This window comes from Tiliqua scincoides, chromosome 5 (genome assembly GCF_035046505.1).
Source record: "Tiliqua scincoides isolate rTilSci1 chromosome 5, rTilSci1.hap2, whole genome shotgun sequence".
Taxonomy (NCBI): domain Eukaryota; kingdom Metazoa; phylum Chordata; class Lepidosauria; order Squamata; family Scincidae; genus Tiliqua; species Tiliqua scincoides.
The window spans coordinates 29,836,270-29,847,464 of NC_089825.1; the positions used below are offsets into that span (position 1 = coordinate 29,836,270).

Sequence of the window (11,195 nt, forward strand, 5' to 3'; positions counted from 1 at the left end):
GTTCTGTATGCTATGAGTAGCTCTGTAAGCCGAATGGCCAAAAAACCCTCTCACCCTCGGTTGTCCCTCAGAACTTCTCTCACGCAGGACAAAAAGTAGGTCTTGAGGGACAGAGTCTGCTTCTCCATTTGCTGTTGCACATATTAGTCTTACAACCTGTGTGAGGTAAGCACTCTCACATGAGTCTTCCCCAAACAGGATAAACTTTTAATTTTGAAAATCCAAGAAGATTGTTTAGTATGCAACCACAATCCCCCCACCCAAATTATCCAATTGAAATGAAATATTCATTTACATGCACTCAAGACACTACATTTAAGTGTTACCAAATATGCTACAGGATATAAAACCATGTAATTACTTAAAGGATAATATTTATAGCACTGGAGTATCCCAAGCATTAAATGGCTTTTGTATAGTTGATTAAATGTTGAATGGATGCTGAGGGTAGTGGGAACGAGAAAGCTGCAATTGTATCCTGCTGTCATGAGCTGGAGCTCTGTTTTTATGACTATATAATAAAAGAGACAATGAAACATGTGATTTGAAGGAATGGAACATGACAAATATATTTCCTTCCCAGACTTAAAAAAAAAACTCAATAGTAGCTTGTCCTAGAATGCTCAATGAGGTCAGATTATAGAGAATGTGGGAAGCAAACAGAACTACCTGTAGGCTTAAAGGACACATTTTATTACCTTCTCTCTAGGATTATTAAGATGAGTATTACAGCTCGATCAAACGCAGGAGCAAAGCCAGCAGCCTGTGAGCTGCCCTGACAATGGCTGTAGCGAAAGCTCTGTAAGGCACTTCGCCACTGGTGGGCAATGGTGGGCAAGTTGGTGCTGAGCCTTTGTGCTGGTGGAACATGAAAGAGGATCATGTGGCAGTAAGTGTCACATCTGCTCGGTGGGGAGGTGTTTTGTGCCTGCGGGAGGACAGAGGAAGGCAGGGAGGGGTGAAACTGGGCAAGGGAGGGAAGGCTGGAGAGTAGTTCAGGCCTGGAGGGGGTGGAAGGGAGGGTGGAAGGGGGTGGAGGGAGGCTGCCATCAGATCCTATTCCCCCTCCCAAGCCTTGGAGTCTGACATGGGCCTCTTCAGTTCTGCGCTGGTTCTGTAAGCCCTAGGGGCTTACAATCTAGTATCTGATGCAGAGGAGGTGATAAAGGAAGCAGGGAGGCAGAGATAGATAGAGAAAGAATATGCCATTATTTCAGTCATTTACATTAAGCCTTAGTTACAAGTACAAAGTATAGGGGCTCCAGTGTTGTGCCTGGCAGCCCAACCCTATGCATGCCTGTTAAGAAGTAAATCCTATTGTGTTAAGTAGGGCTTTCTCCCAGGAAGTGTGCATAGGATTGCAGGCAAAGGCAGTGGCGTAGCTGAAAGGTGTGCCACCCCAGAGCATACTTTCTCACCTTTGCGGGGGCAGCTGTGGAAGATGTGCCACCCCAGGGCACACCTTCCAGGGCTGCCCCCACGCCCTCTCTAAATGCAATAGGAGCTGTGAACCCATTCTGAGGCCTTCGGAAGGCCTTAGAACAGCCATTTTCAACCACTGTGCCGTGGACACTGGTGTGGCATGAATGGTCCCCAGGTGTGCCACTAGAATTTTGGAGAGGGTCATTGATTAGTAGGGCCAATGGGGGATGTGAGCCACCATAGACAGCATGGTGTGTCTTGTCAGTTGTTAAAAAACTGATGGTGTGCCTTGACCGTTTTAGTGCCTTGACAGTGTGCCATGAGATGAAAAAGGTTGAAAATCACTGCCTTAGAAAGTCACTTCCAGTTACACTCAAAACCGAAATTGTACTTCTAAGACCTGCTGAAGGTCTCAGAACGCCCTCCGGATGCCAAAGGAAGAGTGATGCCTGGGGTTTTGTGACCCCCCCTCAGTTACACTACTGGCCAAAGGCTTCAAGGAGAGGATAAGTTTTAAGGGGGGATTTGCAGGAAGTATTGAGGGTGAGGCATTGGCGTTATGGGAGACTGACCCCAACATAAGGGGCAGAAAGGGGAAAAAGGCAGAGTCACTGGTGGGGACCAGGAGACAGCTTTGGTTTTTGGGTTTTAAAATCTAAATCAACCCAAGCACAAGTCACCATGAGTGCCTCTAATCTCTTTTCTGACTGGTAGTTTTCAGGTCCAAATCTTTCTTCCCTAGCAGACTGATCCGTGATGAGCAGCTTTTCTCCACCCAGCCTTCACCCTCTGCAAAAACAACAGCAAAATTTATTTATCACATTTTTATACCGCCCTTCCTCCAAAGAGCTCAGGGCGGTGTACACGGCTGCTCCCCTCCTTTTTTGCCTCACAACAACCCTGTGAGGTAGGTGAGGCTTCATGGCTGAGGGGGAATTTGAACCTAGATCTTCCAGGTCTGAGTCCACCTCCCAAAACACTACACCAAAGGGGGAGCAACAACATCAAATGGTGTGGTCATATATCATTGAGCCTTACTTATTGAATCTAGGTCTGCTGTGGCACCTTAGACACAAACTGATTTCTTGGGACATCAGCTTTCATGGGTAATGTCCTGCCTCATCAGCTATATGAAGCTGGATGGGCAGGATGAGGGTCTGAAGGCATGTGATTGGCAACCTTCAGTCTTGAAAGACTCTGGTATAAGCCTACAGCACCCAGTATTCCCAGGCGGTCTCCCATCCAAGTACTAACCAGGCCTGACCCTGCTTAGCTTCCAAGATCAGACAAGATCGGGCATGTGCAGGGTAACAGTAGGCATGTGCATGAGAGAAAGTGGAGGACAAAAGTCTATTCAGAAGTTACCCTCCCCATGTTCGTTAAATACATGGAAGGGGCATGGGAGCATGCTGGCTAGCTGCTCCCACACCAGTGCACCTGCTGACCACATATCCCAGGAGATTTCAGATTCAACACTTATTTGCACGGCTCAGAATGAAAACATGGAAGTTCTTTCATGTGATCCAGAACACTGGGGGCACCTGACCAGGGTAAGTCAACACTGGGGGGGGGGGCATGGTAAGTCAACATGGGGGTGTGTGGCTAGCATGTTCCTGTTTCCCCTGCCATTCATCAGTGAATACAAGTAGGGTAACTTCTGAGTAGACCTTAGAGCAGGGGTCTCCAAACCCTGGCCCAGGGGCCAGATAAGGCCCGCGGCAAGCCTCTATCCGGCCCGCAAGCAACTTCTTGTCCCCTGAAAGCCTCTGACCCACTTGGCTGAACATGACTGGAACTGTGCTCTGGTTGCGTCTGGATGGTTGCGTCTGGTCTAAAGGGCCAGAGAGGTTGAATAAATGAGCCCATTTATTCACTCATCTCTGATTTATTTATATACATTTTATATTTAAATTTTTTTCCCTGCCCTCAACGCCGTGCCAGATATTTGATGCGGCCCTCTGGCCAAAAAGTTTGGAGACCCCTGCCTTAGATGAACAGCTGAATCCCACGTAATACTGAATACATCTTTGCTTTCCATTCACAAACAAGGATTGGCATTTGAATAGCACTTTCTGAGTGTGCAAAACACACAAAGAAGTGGTGCAGATTTTAGCAACCTGGCACTGTGCTGAGTTGCCTGGGAGTAGTGTTAGGATCCAGCACAGGCCAGAACCTGGCTCCATCCCTCACCCAGGCCCAGCTTGCCCATGGATCCACCTGCCCCTCGCCCCTCCCCCTACCCATGAATGCTCCCGTTCTGCCCTCTCCAAGCCCCTGTACCAGCCTGACTCAGCCAACATGAACCTACCGGTGTGCTGGCTCCGCGGTGCCTGTGTCGGCCTCCTCTTCCAGTGGCACAAAAGTGCTTTATAGCACTTTCACGACACCTCCGGGCCGGTGCAAGGGACTTGTGCTGGCCCAAGCACCAGTTGGAATTGGCCCTTAAATTCCTTGTGCTGTTGGAAATGCTTCCTTTGGCCAGTTCGGGTGCACAATTCATATGCACAATTTCTAGGGACTAAAGAACATTGTCCTTAGCATGAGGTCTTTTGGTGGAAACCTGCTTAGGTTTACATTGTTAAGTGTTCGCCTCATTTGTCATCTGTAAAATGGGAGCAACTGATTTCTGTACAAGTGTACAGAAAGGATGAAAACATTAAAAAGCACAGAGGCACTCAAACTGCCAAACGACGGTATATAAATAATGATTTGTGCCTGATTGAATGCTACTGAAAAATTCTGAAGTATATATAATCTGCTGAGGTTGAAATAATTCATCATTTTGTTATCATGAAAAACAGGGATTATTCATTTTAATACTCTGGGTCTGGGTTTGGTGTCCGTGGGGAATGAAAAGCTATTTTGTAGTGCAATTATCAAGTCCTGTGTGCTAGAACATTATTAGGCACTCGGCAAGTCATGTCTTATAAGATGTTTTCTCTGCTTAATCACTAAACTTCATTGCAATTTTTCATAATCAGGCACCCATTCTTATTAAGCAATACACATACTCATAGAGTGGGAAAGAATTTTTTTTAAGTGAATCTTTAAGTGACAACTAAGAAAACCTTTTGTGAGTAATCAAAGTCCAGAAACAGTGGGATAGGCAGGGAAATCTCTGGAAAGATATGAAGCATGAACCAAGGTTCTGTGCAAGTGATTGGTCTGAAAAGAAGTCACTTGAATGAAACATGTAGTAATGAGGATAAGTTTGGAAACCAGACTGAAGCAGCTATAGCTACTGACTTTTACAGTTTGTGCTGTATTATGGTTCCAGAATAGTGACTCATTAGCTGATATACTGCAAGGAGCCATCTGAGAAACTCTGCTTCTACACATCAATCATGTATTAAAAGAGCACCCAGAGGAAAACAGGAATTGTGTTCCCTTGTGTGAAATTTTCTAACATGATATTTAGAAGCCAGATGGAAGGAACCTAAAATGAATAGCAACAATATAGAAATGCATTTTCTTCCAGTAAGTTACCTGCTGTTTTTTTGCCCATAGCTCAGTGGTACAGCACATGTTTTGTACGTGTAAGGTCCAAAGATCAATCCTGACACCTTCAGTTTAAAAAGGATCACGTATCAGATAGCAGACCTGGAAAAGACCTCTGCCTCAAACCCCAGAAGACATCTTATGCAGGGGACGGATAGAGTGGATAGATGTTCTTTTCCCTCTCTCACAATGTCAGAATCGGGGGACATCCACTAAAATTCAGTGTCGGAAGCGTTAGAACAGACAAAATATTCTTTTCCACAGCATGTGATTAGTCTGTGGAACTCCTTGCCACAGGATGTGGTGATGGCATCTGGCCTAGATGCCTTTAAAGGGGAACTGGACAGATTTCTAGAAGAAAAGTTTATCACAGATTACAAACTGTGATGGTATGCGCAACCTCAAGGTTTTAGAAGTAGGGTACCTCAGAATGTCAGGTGTAAGGAAGTGGCAACAGAATGCAGGTATCTTGTTGTATTGTGTGCTTCCTGAGGGCTCAATCCTAAAGGTTCACAGAGCTGGTGCTGAGCTCTAGTGTCGGCAGTGGGTGTCACAAATGTGTCGTAAAGGCACATCCACAGCACCCCGAAAGGAGGAGCTACTGGCGCTGAGTGTCACATGGAGGGCTGGCCAGCACTCCAGCAGTGCTGGCTAGCAGTGAGTAGTTTCAGGGCGGGGGGAGGTGGGGAGTGGGTGAAAAGGCTGGGGGGAGAGTGTGGAAGGGGGAGGAACCAGGGTGAGAGGGGGTAGGACCAGAGGAAACCTGCTTCACCGGATCCTATGCTCCAAGTCAGGCTGAAAAGCCTGACACAGAGCTCCTCCAGTCTGCTGTGCCAGCAAAACTGCTGACTCAGACTGGAGAAGACCCACTGTAGCCCCTGCACCCTTACTTGGGTGAAGGGGACAAAAGTCCCCTTCCTCTGAGGAGACCTCTGGTGGCCTTGGTGCTGCTGCTGGATGCAATGGTAGCCATTTGGTCATCACTTCACCCAGTGGAGCTGCTGACTTTAGGATTGAATTGTTTGGCATTTGGTGGGCCACTGTGAGTAACAAGAAGATACAGTCCATCAGGACTAGATGGGCCTTTGGCCAGATCCAGCAGGGCTCTTCTTATGTTCTGCTAGCCAGAGCAGACAATACAGAACTAGATATAAATACTAAACCGTATAAACAATACGGAACTAGATTCACCTATCATCTGACTCAGTAAAATGATGGTTCATACACAATAGAAATAATGACTCACAGTGCTGTGTAATGTTGTGGTACACTTGTCATTTAAAAAGAGTTACTAAGCACCAAAAGGGAAGAAGGACAGAGGGACCCTGATTCTTCAGTCGCCAAATGAGTGGAGGTTTTTAATTAGCTATATTAAAGTGGGTGTTGAATTATGCATAGCTGTAAACAATTATAGCACTCACCAAATGTTATGACTTGAAGAATAACTACTGGTGGATGCTAAGGAAAAGCAATCTGTATAGACATATAAAAAATATAAAATCATGGGAATGATAACACAGAAAGGGACAAAAATATACTTTTACTAAAAATCCAACCATATTTATTTTAAATTCTGCACTGCTTCCATGCCACTTTTTCAGCAGTTTCAAAACTGTTTACATCAAAGTACCCCTTAACAAGTAAGTTAACAAATAGATCCTGGGAATTAAAGTTGTTCTTCATGAGTCCCAACATTATAGGAGGACATTGATTAGAAATACACCTGGAGATGGAAACTTGAGCCAGGTGTTTCAAGTCCAAGTTGCACAAATCAGCATTTTTTGCTGACTTGTGGAGTCATACGCGTGGAAGAATCAGCAAAACGCTCAAGTCAGGGGCCCCTGACTCATGAGTCACCATCCACTTGGGCAAATTGAGTTGACTGCCAACAGCTACTGCTTGCGCCACCTCCATCTCATCCCAAAAAGCTCTTGAGACGATTCAGAAGCTGGGTTTGCATGTACCAGCAGCAACAGGGTATGCTATGTTCTGAGACGGGTTGGGGAGATGCAGTAAAATGGTTAACTGTTTTTGTTTGCACTTAAAAAAAACTTGCAGGGTCTTGTGATGCAGAACTTGTCTGTATTTCTGGAGGTCTGGTCTAGAGGGGCAGGAGGTCTGGTCTAGAGGGTTGAGCCTCCGTTTGCCTGAAGATAACATCTGAAGGTCGCCAGTTCGAGGCCACCGGCACTGTGCGACCTTGAAGCAGCTGACAAGCTGAGCCGAGTTATTCCATCTGCTCTGAGAGTGGGAGGATGGAGGCCAGGATGGAGGCCAGATCAGAACGAAACATCTGAATTGTTGTAGCTCTTGAAAGATAGAGCCTTCTTTCAATTGTAAAAATCCCTACAGGGATTTAAATTAGCCTGCCTATGTAAACCACCTTGAATAAAGTCTGAGGAGAAATCTGAGGACCTAGAAAGGCGGTATATAAATACCTGTCACAAATTGTCACAAATTTTGCAAAAGTATTCATTTCACCTGGCTTAGCTAGCTCAGTAATATACGTGAGGCGCCTGCATGTCTACAGAACTCCGGGCAAGGAGGTGCTTCTTCTTCTCTCTCGGACCACCCATTGGATGGAGGATGCATCTCTGGAAGAGGGAGGGAGACAAGAGGAGTCATTTTTCCCCATAGGGACAAGTGGGTTTTGCAAGCAGAAGGAGGGGGTGGAGGAAGCGGGGGAAGCGGGCACATTCTGCACAGCAGCCTGAAAGATGGGATGGGAAGGGACAGTAGGGGAGTGTTTGAAGGGAACTCTGAAACACACACAGAACCCAGCAGCAGCCCTGTTTTCTTCTGCTGAATTGAGGTGGGCTTTTTAAAGGGAATGACTTGAGACTCAAGTCTTTTTGAGGCACAAAATGCTCCAGGTGACTCTGCAAGTGTCCCCGTTATGACTCATTTTCAAGTCGAGTCACGGGGCAGAGACTCAGGACTTGACTCAAGTCAAGTTGCTCCTGACTTACCCATCCCTGCCATAAACCCATGCTCTGCAAGCAAGGGATATGATTTTCTTATAGGAATTAAAACTAAATTCTTAAATTCTTGCTCAGGGGCTTTTTCAAAAGTTCATCACTCTGCAATCCTGGGCACACTTACCTGTGAGTAAACCCTATTTAACCAACGGGACTTCTTTTGAAATAAATATGCATAGTACTGCATTATCCATCTTCTTAGAGAGCTGGGGTAATTGAGGGGGAGAGGAAATGTGGGCTGGGAGGTGGTGGGGGGGTGGATCCGGCAGCAATGGCACATACCATCCTATTGTCTCTGTTCCAATGCTCCCTGCCCCTTTGCTGTCCTTGGACACACAACATTGAAAGTGGTGGTGTAAACCTGAGAAGACCAATAGGTGGCCTTAGGGATTACTGGGAGGTAAGTATATGTGTTTGATACATACCTCTCTTTTGCCCTCACATTTCATACTTATTTCTTCTTGTTTCTGAGTAGATTTTTACCCTCTGTGTCTATGATATACCAAGGTGACTTGACTGCCTCCTGGACTTATCTGCTCCATATTGGCTTAATGAGTTCTTTGTTTTTTTTCTTTTTCCTTAAATTTTGCCGGTGTCCTTGAGCTGGTGACCTTCTGATGTTATCTTCGGGCTAATGGAGGCTCTACCCTCTAGAACAGACTTCCTGCCCTTCATCCTCCATAATGAAGGATACCATTCTGCATGTGCAAAAAGTATTCCTCTCATCTGCCACCAAGGTTAGGCAGCCCCACATACACACTGGAGATCCCACATTCGGAAGAAATAGTTGGACTGGGGCTGACTGTAGCATACCAGCCAGTAGGGGCAATATGACAGTCATGCTCAATTACACAGGCCAACACACACTTTGCTTCCTTAAACGTTACACCGATTCCTGGGTATATTTGGGGTGCCGATTCCAAAAATGGCATCCGTTTTGCCCTATCACGTCTAGTTTTGGAGACACGGCATAGACTCTTTAGTGAATGGTTCAAGCAGCTTCCTCATGAGGAAGCCTACAGCATGGCAGCATCCCAAATTCATATCAAACCGCCATAAAGTTTGGGAAAAACTTTTCTGACCCTCACTTTTGTAGGCCTGTTATCCGCTCTTCATTCAGTACACTCCTGAAGCTGATGCACAAATGCATGATCCATTAAAACAGAGACTCTTGGCAGGGACGCAGAGGTAGCAATGTGCGGTTGCAGCAAGGCACAGCCTTGGATACAAAGACATACCCTGTAGTCCACTTATATCACAAAGAATTACTTTGACATTCTCTGGTAAACAGGATCCTGAAATTGTGGTACAATTACTAGTTTAGTTTCCTGGTCTTTTTGGTTTCCAAAGTCACCATTCCATCTTTAAAGGATGTACGCCAGATCCTTCCTACATAACTTTTAGGAGTGTGGAGGATAATAATTCCACCAGCCGTCTTTGAAGGTTTTTGTGTTTACGCGTACTATTCATCACACACAACCTCATCGTCTACATTTTGCATAGAGAAAAAGGGGCTCGGATGATAAGAAGCAGTCGTCGTTTATTTCTAGAGTCTCACTTGTTTTTCCTTTCTCCTTATCTCCACTCTTGTTTGATATTTCTCCCCCTTATCTGCAGGGCTCTTGGAGTTGCATGCATTACTAATACAGTGACTCCAAATATTTCACTGCTATTTTTCATGGCTGTCTGCTTGGCACTATCAGATTGGAGCAAGCGTGTGGGGAGGTAGAATGAATGTAATGTGGGTTAAGGATGTACGCCTGCCCCCCCCCGCCTTCAGTTCTCAGGTGGTACCATTCCTTTTTCAGAGTTTGCCCAATCAAATTGCAATCAGGTGTGTGTGTGTGTGTGTGTGCGTGTGTGTGTGTGTGTGTGTGTGTGTGTGTGTGTGTGTGTTTCTCTTTTCATTTCACTGAAAATTGGAAGAACCCGTTGATGTGGAACTCTCCGTTTTTCACAGGGCATCTGTGGCTAGTATTAGTGAGTCTTTCCAGAGTCTCCATTTTATTCAGCGTCCTGCTGTTCTTTTAAACTGCTGCCTGGTTTTGCTGGTTAGCTTGTTTCTGTTTTAATCTTGTTTGCACTAGATCGCTTTTAGGGAAGCTCCTCTGTGTGTCTTTTGGGGGAAAAGACTGAAAACAACAACAATAATAATTGGATTAATTATCATCGGAACTGCAATTTCTTCATGAATCTGTCTTATTAATAATTTTTATTGCATTTTATGCTGTTTTATGGATTTCATTTTAATCACTCCATTGTTAGCAACCTTGGACACTTTCAGTGTAAGGGGAAAGGCAGTTGACAAGTGTCTTAAATAAATAAGGCTACAATCCTATCATATACACCTAAGAGTAGGTGCAATTCAATTCACAGCCTATTCCCAACCTGCACTGGTGCAGTGCAGCCTCATAGCCCCTTCTGTATCTAATGCAGCTTAAGAGAAGACTGGAGGTCTCCTCTGGATAAGGAAATATTTCTCCCCTTACCCTGAGTAACACCCCAGTTACCCAATGGGGCTACTTGGATCTGTGCCAGCTATATATATGGTTCAAGTCCAAGCAGCCCCATGTAAAGCTGCCAGACCCAGGAGGAAGGATGGGATACAGTGGAGGCCTGCTTCACCAATCCCTGGAGCCTGATTGTGTCCCATTACACCCCCTTCCCGCCTCTGGAATGCCCTCTGCCTGCCCTCTCCCAGCCCCTGGGCCACTCGCCACTTTACGTATCTCTGCCAGTGTCTGGGAGTTTGGATTCCACACTGGTGGGCCTGCACAGGCCTTCGCACCAGTGCTGCCTACTCTAGAGTAGCCTCAGTTTAATTCCATTTATTTGTGTTCACCTCTTTCTTTCCCTCTCTCTGCTGGAAGTTTTGATAACTTCCAAGACAACTAGGATTGACAACTAGGATTGCCTAATGCAGGGGTGTCACACATAAGCTCTTTATCCATCTCGCGTGCTAATTGGGCTCTCCCAACACCACCACCAGCCGCTCTCAGCAGCTGAACTGTGAAGTGACACCTCAGCAGAAGTGGCGCTGCTGAAAGAGCAGTGCTGGGAGAAGCCACTAATCATAGTGCTTCCTTTCTGACAGCGCCTCTCCTGCCAAGGCATCGCTTTACAGAATGCCTCTCAGCTACCGAGCTGCAAAATAACATCTCGGCAGAAGTGGTGCTGCTAAAAGGAGAGCCCATGTTATATTTGGGATCTCCCATATCTTGAAAATATGGTGAAGGCTTGCGTATTTTTTCTTCTGTCATTTGCAGCTAATGAGTTCCTGGGTGTGCTTATTTCTGG

At 45.8% G+C, this 11,195-nt stretch overlaps 1 pseudogene; it reads right to left on the reverse strand.

Annotated features, from left to right (window-relative positions):
• Positions 1-2,627: 2,627 nt before the first annotated feature.
• LOC136655072 (5S ribosomal RNA) lies at positions 2,628-2,741 on the reverse strand (annotated as a pseudogene).
• Between the last annotated feature and the right edge of the window lie 8,454 nt (positions 2,742-11,195).